The sequence below is a fragment of the Cupressus sempervirens genome, chromosome 7 (genome assembly GCF_028749045.1).
Source record: "Cupressus sempervirens isolate cs-2001-9-10 chromosome 7, ASM2874904v1, whole genome shotgun sequence".
In the NCBI taxonomy this organism is placed as follows: domain Eukaryota; kingdom Viridiplantae; phylum Streptophyta; class Pinopsida; order Cupressales; family Cupressaceae; genus Cupressus; species Cupressus sempervirens.
In genome coordinates this window covers 470,514,850-470,534,241 of record NC_143124.1, presented here as the reverse complement: position 1 = coordinate 470,534,241, position 19,392 = coordinate 470,514,850, and the positions used below count along the sequence as shown (strand labels likewise).

General features: G+C 34.8%; 1 pseudogene; it reads right to left on the bottom strand.

Moving 5' to 3' along the window:
* Positions 1 to 14,680: 14,680 nt before the first annotated feature.
* On the bottom strand, positions 14,681 to 16,017 carry LOC149547581 (protein PLASTID TRANSCRIPTIONALLY ACTIVE 16, chloroplastic-like; annotated as a pseudogene).
* Positions 16,018 to 19,392: the final 3,375 nt, after the last annotated feature.

Sequence of the window (19,392 nt, the reverse complement as noted above, 5' to 3'; positions counted from 1 at the left end):
TCGCGATCTTTTACTTTTTTGGTCATTTGAATAATTGCTCCATGTTATTCAAAATGTTACTTTTATTGAAATAATACTTTGAATACAAGATACTTTATTTTGAAAATGTATCTTTTGCCATTTCAGATCTTTAGAATCTTTCAGACTCAACATAGTATTTTCTCTCTCTTCTTTTTTTGTATTCTGACTACGCTTAGACTATGTAGTCAACACATTGGTATCATTTCTTGGATTCAATCTCTTGTGAACATTGCTTGCATTCCTCTTTTAGAACTTTTTTAGAAACTCTCACACCAATCAATGATCTTAGCAACCTTTCGAGGAAACCCCTCCTGTTTGAACTAGTTGAAGTTTGGATCATCTTTCGTCATCTTTGACTTCAATTCAAAAACACCCAAAATTATCAAATTTTAAAACTTCCAAAGTGTTGAGAACTTGTTGGTCTAGAGCTTCTAATTTCTAGACTAAAAATCCCCTATTTCCATAAGAAATGTTGATTGCTCGGTTGGTATAAGATACACAATCATCCAAATGTTTTGAAAATGAAATACCTCTTCCTGAAATGGGAATCAAAGAGTGGTTAGTAAAATCTTTGAGAAAATCTCAAGTACACCTTACCCCTCAGGATTGACACAACTTTGAAAGAAACACACAACTAAAAGCAAACACACAACACAAAAGCAAATAGACTTGCAAAAATAAACATCCTTGCAAGAATGAAAATCTAAGCTAAATGCAGAAATAAAGTCTAACTACTTTTCTTTTTTTTTTTTTTGTCTTTTAGGCTTCAAAATAATGCTTTAGAAACTGCCTAAAAGTGATTTCTCTGAAAATTTTTGCAATTTGATAAGGGCCCTTCCACAAGAATTGAAACTTGGTATGGCTTCTTGGTTTTTCTTTCACATTATCCTAGAGTAGAACAAGGTCAAAAATCTTGAATGATTTGATCATGGCCCTTTTGTCTAACCATATTTTTAGAATAGCCTGATGTTTAGCCATGTGCTCCAATGTAGTTGTTCATCTTTCATACATCTCTAAAAGATTCACCAATCTGATTTTTACTTTGTCAACATCTTCAGTGTACCCACTGATGAACTTCAAAACATAAATTTTGAGGTTGAGCAAAAATGCTCTCTCTTGTCTATAAACAAGTAGGTAGGGAAAAGTTCCTAAATCATTTTTTACTCTCACTCGATCTGTCCATAAGGAATATTTGAGTTGCATATGCCAATCCCTAGGATTTTCTTTCAACAATTATCTTATTACCATGATCAAGCTCTTGTTTGTAGATTTTGCTACCCCATTTCCTTGTGGGTAGTAATTTGAAGAGAACTTGATAATAACTTGATTTTCAAATGCCCACTGGGTCAGAAATGCAGATGTGAAAGTAGACCCATTATCACACACAAAGGAAAATGGTATTCCAAAACTAGTAACAAATTGTTCTTCCAAAAAGTCTATCACCACCTTAGTAATGCAATTTTTGAATGTTTCTACTTCCATCCATCATGTGTAGTAATCCGTAGCTATGAGAATAAATGCATGTCTAGTTGATGATGGTGGATTTACTAGACCAATGAAATCCAATCCCCACTTGGCAAAGGGGTGTATCTCATACACAGGCTATAAGGGCATTGCTGGATTCCTTTCTCTATTGGCACTAGTTTAATAGATATGAGAAGAGTGTACATGCTCAAAAGTGTCTTTGACTATTGAGGGCCAAAAATAACTTGATCTTTGAATCATGTGGGCTATTGCTTCTGCTGAACCATAACCTATACCATACTTATCATGAAAGTGTTCCAAGACTTATTTGGCTTCCTCATGGCCTAAACACTTCAAATAAATCCCTTCATAATTTCTTTTGTATAAATTGTTCTCATGCAACATATAACATTCACACTTCATCTTAAGTCCCTTGCGTTGTGAACTATTCATCCATTTTAGGCATTGGTCTTATAGGAGATAATAAATAATGTCCCAATACCAAACATCCATCACCACTCCTTGATTAATGTCAACTTGTGATACAACCATCTTCTTCTAGTCATCCTCATTTTTTTCATCATCAAACATGAATTCCTTTTTATTTCCATCCTAGTTATCAGCTATTATTTTTGACAACCCTTGACCTCTAAGTAATCTCATAGGTTGAAATTTGAGATTGAATTCCTGAAGTATGGCCATCCACTTTCCTCTCCTCTCACCAATTTCATTCTGCATCAAAAGCATCTTTACTATTGGATCAAATACAATTGCATACACCTTACTTCTTAGTATGTAATGACAAAATTTCTTTACTGCCTTGATCAATGCAATGGATTGTTTATCAAGTTTTGAATAATTCAACTCTACATTCTTCAAAGGACAACTCATTAAAGAAATTGGTCTTTCATCTTCCTTTTCCCTTTTTTGTGTCAAGATCCCTGCACAAGAGTGTTAAGAAGCAAAGGAATAGATCTTAAAAGGCAACAAATAATATTAACTCACTAGGACTAGGGCTATAGAAATGGCCACCTTGATATCTTCAAATGACTTCTTTATCTCCGAAACTCATTCTGTCTTAGCCCATTTTTTGAGTAAATCTTTAAGGGGATGAACTATCTCTACAAATCCACTTATGAATTTTCATACAAAGTTTATCTTTCTAAAGAAAGACTTCAATTCCTTCCAACTGTGTGGGGGTACTAATTTTAGAATAGATTCAACTCTATCTAGATCAATAGAGAATATGACTTAAAAAATAACATGTTTCAAGAGCTTTCCTTTCATAATGCCAAATGAACATTTTTTTGGGATTGAGAGATATGTTGTATTTATGACATATGTTGAATACCTATCTTAGATCAGCAATGTGGGTACTTCAATCTTTTGAAAAGATAGTTAAGTCATCGATGTAGATGACTATACATATGTTGATCAATATTTTGAAAGCTTCATCCATCGCTCATTGGAATGTAGCTCCCACGTTAATCAATCCAAAGGTTATCCTTCTATAAGAAAAAGTTCCCCACTTATTTTTGAAAGCCACTTTTAGCCTATCTTCTTCTTCAACCATCACCTGATTATATCCTAAATATTTTTTTAAGAAAGACATCATTTTCAAACCATTAACAATTTTTTAGAACCTCATCAAGTGAGAATCGAGGATAATTGTCCTTCTATGATGCTAGAATCAAGTTACGATAGTCAACACAAAGATGAATCTCTCTAGTCTTCTTCCATATAGGAACCAAATTTGCGACCCATGTGGAATGGTAGATAGGAAATATGATCTTAGCATCTAGTAACTTCTTTACTTATTTCATGATAAGTGCTTCAATGAGAGGATTTACCAGTCTTTGTCTTTGTCCGAATGGTTTGGCATTAGGCTTCAACAAGATGTCATGTGTGATAATCTTAGGATCATAAGTCTTTAATTCTTCATAGCTCCAAGAAATGACATCCTTATACTCAGTGAGTAATTTGAGCATGTCTTCCCTTTCCTATGAGTTGCATGCTTTTCCTTATCTGTACCATTCTTGGTTCTTCATTAGTACCCAAATTTTATGAGTCACATTCTCCAATTCCCTTTTCTTGGATTCCTTTCTATTGAGTTTTGATTCATCATGATTAGAGATGCATTCAAGTTCAACCATTCCCTTTGGAATAGTGTTAGTTTTTAAATTCAAAATCTCATCTTCATCTTCAAGCCCATCATCTTTAGGTTTGTCATCTAGTGTATCATCAATTTCTTGTCCCTCAAAATGGTGACTACACATGATAAACTCAAGTATATGTTGATCATCTTGAAAGACTTGAAAGTTGGTGATATTATCAAGAATGGATGGAACAGTGACTAATTCTATTGAAAATCTTTTCAACTTGGTTCTTTCAACTGGTTGCAAAGCACTTGCTGAGATAGTGAGAGCATCTACTACCATATTCTTTCTTCTTGGAATGTATTTGATGTTTAAGGCTTCAAAGTCATCCAATATATCCCATACCCTTTTTTGGTAAGCAAGTAATCTTTTATTGTTGCAAGAGTATATGGATTTTACTTGTTGTATGACCAATTGAGAAAGACCTTTGATTTTGAGAGCTGTAACTCCTTTTTCTAGTACAAAGAGAAGTCCTCAAATTAACACCTCATATTCTATAGCATTGTTAGTACATCTAAACTGTAACCGATATGTGACATAGAAAGACCTACCTTTTGGGTTGACCAATTTGATACCTACATTGGCTCCCATCTTACACATAGAATCATCGAAGAAAAGTGTCCAAATTGCATTTTCCTTGGGTTTTCTAACTTTATGCTTATTCATCCTTAACTTCTCTTTCACTTGAGCCTTGAATGGCCGTTTCTTAGGAACCCATTGTAACTTTCCTTGTGTAGGACTTGATGAGACCCCTTCATAATCTATAGATAGAGGAAGTGTGTGTTTTTCTTATTTCTCTTGAATTTACCCTATCAGCTCTTTGATTTCCTTAACTTTAGGTTCAAGATGAATGACTACTTAAATCCATCCTTTACCTTTCACATATCAGCTTCTTCTTTGGACTTTAATCATCCCTAGAGGAGGAGAAGACAAACCTCCACCATCTGAAGAGGTATCACTATATGACACATTTAAATCTTCACTTTCTTCTCCAATATTTTCAACAAGTTTGGATGAGTTCACTGAATTTTGGCTTTTTGTGAGTTCATTTGTTGAGGTATTTTTATCCTTGTTTTCCATTATGTGTGTCAGTAACTTTGCTACTGCTTCTTGGCAAGATAAGCATTCAAACTCAAAGTGACTAAGTTTGTGTAACTGACAAAATATTGGAAGGAGTAGGATGTTGAGATCAACTTCCTCTCCTAAACATTGTAAATTAGTCACCATGCTATCTATGAACTGTGTCACGGTTTCACTTTTGGGTACTGGCACCTTAGGTTCTTCATTCTAATCTTGAAGTGTATTTTTTGGAACCATATTCAATACCATCACTTTGTATGAACCCAAATCTAATTATAAGAATGCTATCTCATTTGGGAAATTGCAATCTATGGTCATTGTTTACAATTTGGGCTCGATATCTATCTTGATTTGATTGTTCAGTCCTTTCCATGGCAACCACAATCAAGTGAAGTTTATGGAAAACCATCCTCTCAGACATTTCATCAATTCTTTACTTAGGAGTAACCCATATGTTCTGAATATAAACCACATGTATGTCAATAACATCTTGAATCTTCGGGTCAATTTTTAACTATATCCGTATATATTTCAATACTCCAATGACTTTCACCTCTGTTTTATCCAACTATATCACCAGTTGATTAGAGGTTTGAGGACTAACTCCTAGCCTTTGAGCTATTGATAATGGCATTACATTACATGAAGCTCCTAAATAAATGAGGTAGTTGTAAAGATTCCTCCCATTTATCCTAATGCTAAGAAAAAATGGGGGTACCTCAACTTTGTCTTTAAACATAGTGGGCATCACTTCTGTAGCATTCACTTATTGAGATACTGCCTTTTGAGGAACAACACTCATATTGTGGGAGACCTTTGTTGATCCAAGGTCTTCATGAGTACTTCTCTTTGTTGTGGACAATTTTGTAACATGTCAAACATGGACATATTGGCTTTAGTTCTTTTTAAATCTTCTACCACATTGTACTTTTCAGTGGACCAAGTGAGATTCTTCAGTATTGTTGGTATGTTTACTTGATTATATTTCTATTGTCCTCCCTGCACTGGTCTTACTAGTGGCAGATTATTACTTTCCCTTGGATCAAGTGGAGTTGGTTGTAAACCTAGAGGAATCCCATCTATCAAAGGTTCCTTTCTATTTTTGAGATTGTATGTATTCTGATTGTCATTGCAAAAAGCAAACATCTCATCATGTTAAATATCAAGTTCCTAAATAAATGGGAATGAGAACTCCTCACTCATTGGTTCTTCCACTTGTGCATTCTATGTAGAATCATATGATTCCAATAGCATAGCATTGAATTGTATAGGAGGAGGATTGTCATTTACCTATGAATTTTGATTCATCTCTTGATTACCATTATAGTAAGAACCATCATTGTTAAGCACATTTTGGCTATCATCATACTGATTGATATCAATATATTGAACATTGTTGTTGTTGTTATCAGCAAGAATGCTTCCATTATTCGGTCAAGTGTTCCATTGTCAGTTCTACCCTTGGAAGCCATTGTTGCAATTAGGAGGATTGAATTTGTTCCCTCTATTGTTATTTCCAGCATTGTTGGTGCTATTGTTCCCATTGAAGTTCCTGTTATAATTCTAACCAAAATTGTTGTTGTAGGGGCTAGCATTGTTTCTTTGGAAGTTGTTATTTTGTCCTTGTCGCAATCTTAGATGTGTCAATTCATTGTTCATCTGTGATAGAGTCTTCTTCATTTGACCAACTTTTGAAATGAGGTTATTGTTTGTTTCCATGGGAACTATGGCCTTCTATTCAAAGAAAGCTATTTTTGGAGGTCCATACCCTGGATATGTTATTGCTTGATTTTGTGGAGTAGGTGCCTACTGTAATGGAACTAGATTCATAGGTATGAATTAGCTCGGCATGGTGGGTGCTCCCATGAGGTATGTTGGTATTGTGGGGACTACTTGTGCTAAAAGCATCATTACTCCTCCATTAGGATTGGCTTGCTCTATGAACGTAATCACTTCTGCAAAGACCTTATCCAATGTGTCAATATTTGTTGCAAGAAGTCTCCTCAGAAAGATCATACTAAGATGATTCATAGCATTCAAGTAAATCTAAATAACGATTTCAACTAGTATGGTGTATGGCATTTCCAACTTGTGGTGGGACATATGAAAGCAATGGTTGAAGCGAGAAACTATCTCAACTAGGTCTCTTTTGATTGATATGAATTGTTGATGTATCAAAACTAGCTTAATGAATGTTTTAAACTGTTCCAAGAACAATTTTTTGAATGTATCTCAATTTCCAATGCATCTAGGTGGCAAATTGATGTACCAATTGAAGGAAATTTCCCCCAAAGACTAGGGATACAAACAAAGAACCACATGCTCATTAGCAATCTACTTGTGATTGCAAATTTCCTTGAATACCTTAACATGACCTTTAGCAGTTCAAGTCTCACAATAGAGGAATCTGGGGCTAAACTTCTCAGGATTCTTAGGGAGGTCATGGAGTGCACCTCTCAAGTTTATTGGTGAGTCTATGGTGTTTGCAAAAAAGGCCACTAGAGGGTTTAGGGGACCTAATGGTGCTTGTTGAGGAGTAGCTATTGGATTATGTGGTGGTCCACCAGGTGGTTAGAGTGGAGGTAGAGTTGAAGAAGATGATGAAAGTTTGAATGGAAGTGGTTGAACTCAGGATGTTCCCTTATCACTACGTGGTTTGCAGAAGTGGGTGAGCTTGAGAAACTTGTGTGCACTTGGAATAAACCTTAATGCTCACTGAAATGGGGATTTTGGATCAATATCCTCTAGCTTGCATCAATTCTAGAAAAAGCACACCTCTCTGAAGAAGTACACTTTCTCACCTTTCTGAATTTTGTGCACCATAGAGTTTTGCACACCCGTGCACCTACAAAGTTATGGATCTATAGACCCATATAGCTACAAACCTATAGACCTATGTAGTTATAGAGCTAAAAACCTAAATTTTTTAGAAACTCAGGAAATTTTCTAAACTTTTGTGAAGTGCGGACTATTGTAGAAGTGCAAAATTCTGAAACTTTCACAAATTGTTTTCCTTTCTAGGAGCCAAAAGGGGCCCTCCTTCTAGCACCACTTCTATTGGGTGGTCATTTTGCATGAGGTCAATGCTAGGAATCCATTGCGTAGTTCCTCTCATGAAAAGCTAATCTTTTGGTATCAACTCCAAGGTTCAGTATGTGTCTTGTGACATACCAAAATCTGCTCAGTTCAAGATAAATGTGATTGTTCATGAGGAGGCCTTTTCTGGTTCGATTATGATCTCAGAATGAAGTAAATCTATTTGCAGTCTCAAAATCACACACAAAAGAACAATATTTTGTATTTTTTGGTTTTTCAATGAATGCAATTCTAATAGTGCAACTAAAATGAGTTCCTATTCTAACAAGAGGTTGCAAAGAAAATAATGAAACTAAAAAAAGAAGAAGATGAAATTGAAATAACATAAAATTGAAATCCTAAATGGACATAAGCTACAAAGAACAACATGATGTGAGTTAAACTTTTGAAGAAATTGGTAGGAAACCAATGAAAATAGGAGCAGTGCTTCCTAGAATCCAATAATGCAATTGTCAATGAGAATCTTTAACAATCATATGATATTTCACCTTTGATCAAATGACAAGGCCACGGAAAGTGCACTCATGCGAGACAAAAGGCTATGCAGACATAATTTGATGATCTCTTCTCAAGCTTGTTATTTCAGTGGAATCTGTAAATCTATAGAAAACACTAAAACTAGAATATCACAAAACTAAAAACAACACAATAAACCTTTGGTTCAATCACAATCTCATGAACAAAATTCACAAAAAATATGACACATTCAGGCAAGAATGACTAAACTCCAAATGCGAGCACCAAAAGTATAATTTTATTGCATAATAATGATGGCCCTTGTTACATATTATAGTGGGGTATTTATAAAAAAATTGTCTCCTTAATTTTTTTTGAGAGTGAGAGATATCTTCATACAATAAAATGTTTTTAAAATATTAAAACAAACTAAATATATATAGACTAACAATAAATTTAGTGCTTAGAGGGACTCCATCCATATTTTATTCATTAATTGGAGACATGAGCCCTTTACATGTCAAAAACAAAGAAAATATCAAAGAAGAAAGAGGAGGTAGCCTTCAGTAGAAGTAGAAGTGTCTGGAGGTGTTAAAATTAGAAGTTGGTCCTTCACTAGGCGTGTGTTGAAGTTAAACTACTGTCAAAATGTGTTTTTGATGCATGGAAAGAAATATTTTTGGAACAAGTAGTTAACTATCGGTGCACCTCTAAATTGTAGAGCAGCAGACATGTGTGCCTATGGACCTACGCACCTATGGGGCTATGGACCTCAAAAGGCTCAAAACTCTCAAAATTTTATGAAGTGTCAAAATTGAAATTCTGGCATCTAGGTTTTGTTCTTCTTCATCCCAAAGCTATGTTTGGATGTTTCCCCTTGAATTTCTCTATCATCTCAATAATCTTAGCCATATCTAGAAGATCTAGAGCCTCATATTTATCCTTGACCTTATATCTGTAATTGTCCACCTTAATTAAAGTCTCTACAAAATCTTCAAGTTTGGTGTCCAACTCTAACAATGCTTCCTCTGTCCTAAAGGCTTGTCAGATGTCCTCATCATGTACAACCTCCACAAAAATCTTCCTAAAATTCTCTTCTACTGTCTCTATAGGAAACAATTTCTCTCATTCTTTGTCTTCAAAAATATCCAAGCATTTATCATTGTAGTGTCTTTCTACTTCCAAAATCTACTCTTAGGATTGGTCCTTGAGCTGATGGATCTCCTCATGTAATGTTTCCATTAATTTATTGCCATCTACTATTTTCTATATCCAATCATCAATCATGTCTAATTCTTCTCCAGTATATACATCAATCAAAACCTTTCACCCTTTATGGCTTGTAGAATCTACAAATCCTTACTCCAAACAAATACCTCATCCATGATACTGAAGTCCTACTTCAAAATTTCTATGATCTTATTCATGTTCTCTTGCATAGCATGTTGTAACTTCAAATTCCCTACAATGATGGTGACACCTTTGTCCTCAAAACTTTCTCCCCATTCCTGACAAGCTCTCAAAAATGGGTCTATTTGTACACCTCTTCCTTCTCTAAGTATAGTGTTCAAAGTATGCTTAGGATGTTCAAGATCAAGAGGACCAATGACATAAGCTAGATATCACTTTAGGATCTCAACTTTCCCTTGAAGTGCATGAAGTTCAATCTGCTCTTGTTCCATGTATTTGAGGACCTCTTTGACTCCCATAGTCATCATTTGTCTAGCTGAATCTAGTGTAGGCCTTCCCAACATAACATCCTTCAATTCATAATCTTCAAGGCTAAGGGCTTCTGCATCTATGCCTTTAGGAGGGAGAGCCACTTGTCTAAATAAATCTTTGTTCCATATGGTGGTGAAAAATGCCAATGGTGCTACCTCATGTGATGGAGACTCAGGTTTATTCAAGATCTCTACAATATCACAAATGTCCTCCTCTAAAACATAGAATTAAGGTGTAGTACTCCTCATTATCTTCTTTCAGATCCACCTTGGGATGCATCGTACTGAGGACCTAGCTCTTGATGATGAAGGAGTATGTTCTACAACTTCCTTCCCTTTTTCACTCCTACTAGGAGTTGTATCATGTTGGGAGGGCTCTCCTAGTGTAGGTTTAGTCTCAATAGACCCTATCGCCTGCATGTCGATACCTTGGGAAAGTGGTTGAGAATATTCCACCATTTTTCCTTCTGACACTTCATTGGTCACCATTTGCTTCAATCTCTCCTTCGATAATGGTTCCTTCTAATCTTTTTTCTCTTCTAAACTTTGAGGTGGGGGAGTCACTGAGCCTTGTTTCACCACTAGAATTTTTCGTTGAGATGGAGGAGTAATATTAGGGCCTTGTGTATCTAGTGGCATTTGCATCCAACCTATAGGGGTGTCCCTGATCTTATCACTAATCAACTCTATACCTATGGGCATGAAATCAAAATCTAACATTGAGAAAACATCATCACTTTCTTCACCCTGCTCATCCACCCACTACTATACCTCATCCTCTGAAGAAGAGAGTTCTAATGGTTTTTCTAGAGTTGATGGTGGGGTACCCATGGCACTCTTTCTCCTTTGCAACTCTATGGTTCTAGCTAGTTGAGTTCTTCCCTATAGGGGCACTTGCTCATCCTCTTCCTCCTCTAATTCTATTTCTTCTTCTTCATCTCCTTCTGGAATGCTTTCAAGAATAGATGGATTAGGCACTAATCTTCTACTGATCATTTCCCTTTTCTTCATTTGAATCTTAATTCTTTTCTTCTATTTCTTGAAGGTAGAAGGAGAAGCAGGTTAATCTTGTATAGGAAGAATGGAAAATTATGGAATCTCTCCCTCTATTGGTTAGCTAGACACAATGGGAGGCAACTACAGTTCATCCTAGACTTGGGTAGCTCCAGTATCTTGAGACCCTTGTCGACTCTATTCCTACTTCTAGGGAGGAACCTATTCTATCTAAATCCTCTAAGGAGAGGTCCTCATTAGTTTTTTCTTTTCCTTCCTTCTGGGAGGTTGATAATATCTAATCAGGCGATCAAGCTAGTAGATTGTCTCTGAATTGATAGGAGACTAGAGTGCAAAGGTAGGAATTGTGACTTTGATTCCTTTACCCATTTTTGTGTGAGCATGTGCATCAAAGATCATTGTGTCTAGAATTGGATCAAGTGGAAAAGGTTTCTTGATCCAATTTTTTGTCATTCAAATGACATGTCTTGCTCAATGATTAATGTCATCTCCTTCCTCCCTATCAACCTTGACATTTAAAATAGGTCTTGACCAATTTTATCTACATTGAATAAGGGGGCCTATAATTCCTTAGAATCCTGTTGCCTTATCTCATTAGGAATGTTCAACTGGAGAGCCTTTTCTTCTAGATGCAAAGTCATCCTACAATAGTCCCTAATGTGAACATCATAGTCATTTGTGGCATTCATCTAGTGATCTTCAACAAAATCCTCATAGTGGAAGTATTTTCTTGCTAGACTCTCCACTTTCTCAAGTTGTATTCTTTAAGGGGATAATTCTCCCACTTCCATTCAAAAGATGGAATGTCTTGCTTCCGCTTCACCTGATACAACCCAATGACCAATGGCCATGCCCAGCAAGGTCTTCGTTACCTCTTTATCTTCTCATAGGCAGACTCAATTTGTTGGGATATCTCCAATAGTACTAGTTTGTCACTTGGGTATCTTGGGAGCTTCTTAGGATTGATGGATGCACCAGCTACCCGTAGATAGGTGAACATCTTGAATTGGATGAAGTAGGCTCCGAGAGCTATGACTTGTGCTTTAGCTTCATCGGATAACCTCTTACCATAGTATCCTTCAATGAATCAAATGATTGCAAAGATGAATGCATCATTCACAATTTTGAGAGGTTCTTCTTTACTAGCTGAGCGTAGACTATATAGGATTAGGCATTGGGGTCCTACATACTTCCTTTCCTATATAAATAGGGGTAGTTTGTTGCCCTTACTGCAAGTAGGTACACCATGTAAGAAGTCATATAAAACTCCTTCTTATCCTTCACCATCCTCAATTGTTCACACAAGTTTTCACTTAGTGTGGTGGCCCAGTCTAATGGCATCTTTACCTGTATGATGGTCTTGATGAAGTTGACCATGAAGGTGTTGAGGTGGCCTAGTATGGGTAAACCCATTACTCTACTTAGAATAATAGAGTACCTGATGTCTTCCTTCATGTATCCCTAAGTCATATTCACTTTGCTTGTTATCCTTCCCCAAGGAGGCTTCTCAATGAGGTATGAGGATTGTATTAGGTCAATGGCCTCTTGCTGATGCTCCCTATACCACCTTTCAACTATTTTGTAGGAAAGTCAGATGAACTGGTTTGCTCTTGGTAGGTGGAAAACCCTCTCAATGTTGTTAGGTCATAGATTCAGTACCACTTTCCTTGTGACACTCTTGACCACTCTTTCATCAAGAACAAAGTGTTGTGACAAAGACATGATTAGTTCCATTGATTATATTGAGATAGGATGTGACGCTACATTTAACAATCTGGAATAGATCAATGTGGACACCATGGCTGACCCATCTATTAGTTTGTTGCAAATTCTTAGGAATTCACATAATTTTGTGTGTCTAAGGTCGGTGTCTCTGATCTCAACATAATCATCATGGAATCTTGACTTTGAAAGTACACCTTGGAATTTGAACACAACAGGTTTGGGTGCCACTCCAGACGTGGACACTATTTAATCACCTACACACTAAAAAAAATGTTATTAGTCTAAAAATGTAAAAACTATGAATTAAATAAACATAAAGAAAAAAAATGCCCCATTTGGGCATTTTATTTATTTTCATTTATTTTTTATATTTTATCCCTTTTACATTTTTTTGATTTCTTATTATTTTTATTATTTTTTATAACATTTTATATTACTTTTAAAAAAAAATTGTGATTTTATATATATTTTTTATTTTTGAAATTTTACATAACACAAAACAAAATAATTATGGCATGCATGCAATAGGCTTGTGATTGCTCGCGGTGCAAATCTCTAGAGGGTGTGTGTGCGACCGTCAGCACGTAGGGCTTTTGAAATGCATATGGTGCTGGTGTATTAAGCATGTGTGGCATTCACCACATGGGTGGCACAATGTTTTTATTAAGTGCATGCAATGCTCGCCACATGGGTGGTGCAATGTTTTTATTAAGTGTGCGCAGTGCACTAAGTGTTCAATGTCTTACCTTGTTTGATATCTGCCAAATGCAAAACAAATTTGCAAATGAGTTGGAAGGATTTGCAGGGGGTTTTATAACCCCTGCCATGTCAGGTTGGGTGCATAGTGCACCTTGACATGCATATCGATGCTCGATATGCACTCCACCCATGTACTTGTACATGGTGATGATGATTATTTAAAAAAAAACATTCTTATTTTTTGATTTTTTTGTATTTTCAATTTTTCTATTTTTTTGCATTTTTTTTTAATTTTCTATTTTTTTGTGTTTTTTCAATTTTGACAATTCTAGAACTCTAATTCTAATAAAATTTTCTTCTCCTGACTCTCGAATTGTGAGTCCAAGAGTCAAAAAAAGTAGGGGGTCCCAATTCCTAGTGAGGAATGGGGCTTGTGTTGTGGACACCACAAGGGCTTGTGTTGTGGACACCACAACACCTCTCTCTCTCTCTCTCTCTCTCTCTCTCTCTCTCTCTCTCTCTCTCTCTCTCTCTCTCTCTCTCTCTCTCTCCCCCTGCCTCCCCCCCTCCCTACCCCTGAAGCATACAAAAAATGATTGATTTTTCTTGTGTGCTCTCCTTCAAGTTTCCTCATGGTTGAGCATCAATAAAATTAGGTTATATGATATTGTAGATCTCTGTATTAGCTATATAACCATATAATTTATTTCAAATTCATACTATTTCAATCCTTTCAACTATAATTTCTTTAGAATGTATGTCCATTTTCTCTCAAAAACCAATATGTACTAATTGGGATGTATATTTTAGCTTGTTCATCAAATTTTACAACTTAGTTTTTTAGAAACTAGACTCCATTCTACACACTTTGAAAAAAAAAGTTTTGATTTTGGATTAGTTTTTAATCAATTCTAGAGGGAGCACATAGATATTTCACATTTTTGGGATTTGTCCAAATACGAAATTTATTAAAAACATACACATTATAAAATTACACAAAAAAATTGTTAAAATTTTAGGGGGGCCACACTTTGCACTATGATATATATATATATATATATATATATATATATATATATATATATATATAGGCAAAAGTGGCAAGCCACTATATTATATTAATAAATTTGGCTCAAAAAAGGTCAACTAAGAAAGAACTAGTAAGAAAACCTAGCATCGTCCCTTATATTTACATCGATCTTAGTTTTTGAATTTACAATTTTGACTCCAAAATAGAAGTAGAAGTTTTTACAAAGTGGAGAATATACTGTCTCCCTTGAGAAAATATCCTAAAAATGAATTTGAAGTCTTATACTCTGAGGTGGAAGTATTTGAAAGAACTTCAGTAACAATGCATGCCACTTGAGTCTTTGAAACCTTTTAACCACAGAATTCAATGTTGAATTTGCACTGATTACTTTGTCTTTTATGTCTATCTTTCCTTCTATCTTTAGAAGAAGGTTGTTATCATTATTTGAAGCAAATTCATCTATAGAACTGACTATCAGAATTGTATAACTCAAGTTCATTGCCACAATTTTTTCTATGAGCTCTGGCAATGAAATTTCGAAATTCCAAAAAATATTAGTGAAAAATGTAGAGATTCCATTGAGAACACTTGGAGATATGCCTTGAGATTCACAAACAACCACCACATGCATCACATTTTCTAACTTGACTGCTTCAATAATGTACAAAGCATCATTTGTGTTAATTTGAGAACTGGGATCATCCTCCGAAGGTCCTATGGATACCACTGCTTTGCTAGCATTTCCTATAGCTTTAGTAGTTGATTTATCATCCTTGATATCAAACTCCACTATATTCACATGTCTGACATCCTTTACACCAATTATCTTATATTAAATGGCAAATTGCACCAATTCTTGAACAAATAAGAGGTCTGTAACACCAGCTTGCATAGTAAAACCTTACCCTAGCAACATTTGTGAGATCCCGGCACCAAACTGACCTATTGCACCTACTACAAACACTATTCTGGCTTCTTGCTACCTTGATTAACCAAGCCTAAAAGGATTCAATTTGTAACTTAACACTAAAGATGATGAATCCTTTACAAGGGTTTTTGCATCCTCATCCTCACTCTTCTTTTTGAAACCCCAATTGAAATTCTTTAAAAATGAGGATTGTTGGGTTGTAACTAGCAATAAGCTTTTTGATTTATACCTTCTGTGAGCTTTATGATTTGGAGTTACAAATACATTTTGGTTATGGGTAATTTTTTGTGAGTTTCCTAGTCGGCTTGGAAATAATCATGAAAGATTTTCCATGTGTGTGGGCATGAAAATGCCAATGATAGAAATCATTGATCGATGTTGCATATGAATATTCACTAGGCACTGATATATATATAGTCAATGGGAACTAGACATGGCTTTTATTATTGTTTATCCATAGCAATTATCTTTTTTAAGTCCTCATACTTTTCAATCATTGATCATGAATTGAGAGATGAGAAATGTACCCTGTCACACACCATATTGGAGAGATGATCTTCCATGCAATTGCCTTCCAGAAAGATATGTGAGATACATATATCTTGAAACTTGTCTAATTGCTTCCATACCTGGTTCAAAATCTATTTTAATTTCCATGAATATATATTTCTATGTATGCAAGCATTAATTATAACTGTCGAATCTCCTTCAATCTATAATCTTTGATATTTCCCTTGCTTTTCAAGAATAAGACCAGCTAAGAGGGCTTGCAATTCCACCATGTTATTAGTTCCAGATGGTAGAGGAGAAGTAGTAATAGTCACTACTACACCTTATGAATTTTGAATGCATGCACCCAATCTAGAAGGACTTGGATTTCCTCAAGAAGCCCCATCAAAATTTAGTTTCTAGAAACCTCCCGAATGATATGTCCATTGAATTGTAGACTGAGGAACCAAAGAGTGGTTTGGCTATTTAATTTTCCAACCATTAGGAATGAACAACTGCTTCCATTGTTGAATGATTTTAGAGTCCCATGCTATAACAACGGGATTAAATTTTGAATGATGTAAACTCAAATTTTTTACTTTTGAAATTGATCTCTCAAGCTCTTTCAAGATTTTGTCCTAACTAGATTTAAAAGAATACTACTTTTCTTTTGTCATATCTTAAAATTTTGAGCGTAAGTATCTTTAGATTCTTGTCAAAGTTTAAAAAATGTGCCACTTATAACCCCCTTTTAGCACCACAACTTGGTGCACTTACCCTAGAGGCTCTTGGATTTTTTGGTTCCTTATAAAAGGAATTTTTTTATATCTTTTTGGTTCTATGATTTTTTTACATGTATTATACTTGATGTAGGAGTTGGGGTTTGGGACTAGGAGTATGGATCCTAGGTATGTTTTTCCCCTAAAACTCTTCTATGATCTTGGTTTTGGATTTGTGAGTAGGGTAGATACCCTAAGTGAGTGGCTCACCATAGGTGCAAGGACCCATCAGTGTCATCCAAGGGATCCTATGATAGGAGACCAGAGCTATGTGCAAGCTAACTCCTTAGTGTGTGAATAAACAAGTAGTAACCAAATAGTATTTAACTATGGGTTTGTGCATAGGTATAAATATTTAAAAATATAATTGTGGAAGTTCTATTGGGGTACTTTGAGTAGGGAGGTTTTGCATGCACATAGGTCCTTAAGCTCATGGTATTGATCCCAAAATCAATTGGTTGTGCCTATCCTAGTTGGAGTACTTAGGGAAAAGAGGTTTTGTGTAGTAGGATGAACTTAAGCCTAGGGTGTGGATCCTAACATATAGGAAGGTATGATGAAACTCACCTAGATGAATTAAAACCTCTCACACATGCTTTTTCCTTTGGTTGTCCATTTTCCTTGTGATTTCATTTTGTGAATTATGCTTTATGTAACTTTATTATACCCTTGCACTTTGATTTTGGGGTATAAGCCTTAGAATACGTTAGAGTGTATATGAACCATGTTATTATCTCCTAGCATGGGGGAGAGGACCATTTATGGCTCCACATGGTTAGGTGGTAAAATATTCTTGAGGTGTTGTTCTAGTTTCAATGGATTTCTTTATATGGATCCTTTACGAGTAGCTATTGAACATAGATTATTGAAGGCTATTTGTGGCATTTCATTGAAAAAAATCTATGTTATATTGTAATGTAAACTCCTCAAGAAAGTACAACTCATTTCTATATGTATCATGAAATTAAAAGCTATATAAAAGAGTAAAGGGTATCTCTAGGAGAAATGAGGGGTTATTTTAACATATTGTATTAATTCAAGAATAAAAAAAGTCATGTCGGGGCATGGTATACTCTTTGTATATAGATAAATGTATGAGACACCATGTACTCTTCATTATGTTAGAGAATGAGATATATAAGTAATTAGTGAATAGAAGATGAATTCATTTAAATGTATGGTTGGTGATTTCATTCTATTTCATATATCCTTCTTGCAAGTTAAGTAGATGAATTGAATTATATGGATTTTAATATATTAGTTCCCGATTTAGAAATGTATATTAGAATATATAAGGTATCAAATCATAACTAGATGAAAAATTAAAATATTGATTAACTTTTTAGAAAGGAAATTACGTAATATTAGTTCAGGGAATCAGTTAGGACTCTACACCTATGATCCAAGAGAGCTTATTAAAAAGAATTTGTAATGTTCAAAAAATATTATTCACCAAACTTAGTAACATTTAGACTTATCCTTTTGGGTTCCCTTGTAAGGCATTACATTTGGTATCAGAGGCCTAGGTTTCCACACTGGGAACTTTGGGACTCATAGTGGCCTATTCATATTTTGAGTTCTTTCTTAATGTGTTGTCAGAACACTTGAATTCTTAATAGAAGTATGTGTTTCTTACACTTGGTTCCTAATCCTCAATATTTCTTGCATCATTTACTAATGTTTCTACTTCACTAAATCTATATAGTTGTGTTTCAAAGCTTGTTTATTGTTTGATATTGCTAACAATTACATGTTCTCAAAGAAACTTCTCTACATCAATGAGAACAAAGACCTAGTAATCTATAGTAGTATCTAACCCTAACCCTCTTATATTATTTGAATGTTTCCTAATAAATTTGAGACTTTTTAGTATACCTCCCCTATAAATACTAAATTGACTTCATGGTCACAAAATAGAGCTATTTTATTCAGTTGTTATGATCTTATGAGTTAGGATTTATTTTGGGAGGCAAACACAACTTTTAAGAAATATTTTATTCAATGTTGGAAGTGTTGCAAAGTTAGAAACTTGCATTCTTTCCTAATATTTTAGGAACTTAAGAATCTTGTAAAATGATATTGTATGATTGGATTCTTGTAAAAGAATATGTCCCTTATCCTCTTAAAATGGGAAGTCAAAAGAAAATATTTTATAATGGATTCTATAATTTCCTCCTAAGATCCAAAAAAACATGATTAAATTATTTAGGTGAACCCATGCATTTCAATGTAAGTCGACATATATAGATTTGTGTCTTCAAAGTATTATTAAGGAGGGAAATGCCCTATTTTCTTAATGGAAAGTGGCATTTGACTTTAATTTTATAGACATATAATGCAACCATATTATTAATAGAATGAGAATTGAGTTCTAATATTAATAGGAAGAAAATGGAGTTTATCCTCAACCCTAATTTTCACAAGGAATGATCCAAATTTATTAAGCACAAGAAAGTGATCAATGTATAAATGGATTATGTAGTGGAGAACAAGGAGAAAGAAGGTCATATGATCTTCCTATTTTGAGGGGTATGTGCCTAAATCCTAAAATAGATAAAAGAGAAATACTAAACTTGAATCTAGAAAATGCTAATTTCTAATGTCAATGTATAGTTGAAAGGAATTATGCAATTTGTTATGGACTAGAAATATCAAGACAAAGAAAACCTAGAAATCTTTTACCCTTTTAAAGGCAGGTTGACCTTGACCCTAATAGTGGGGCACAATCTTAGCC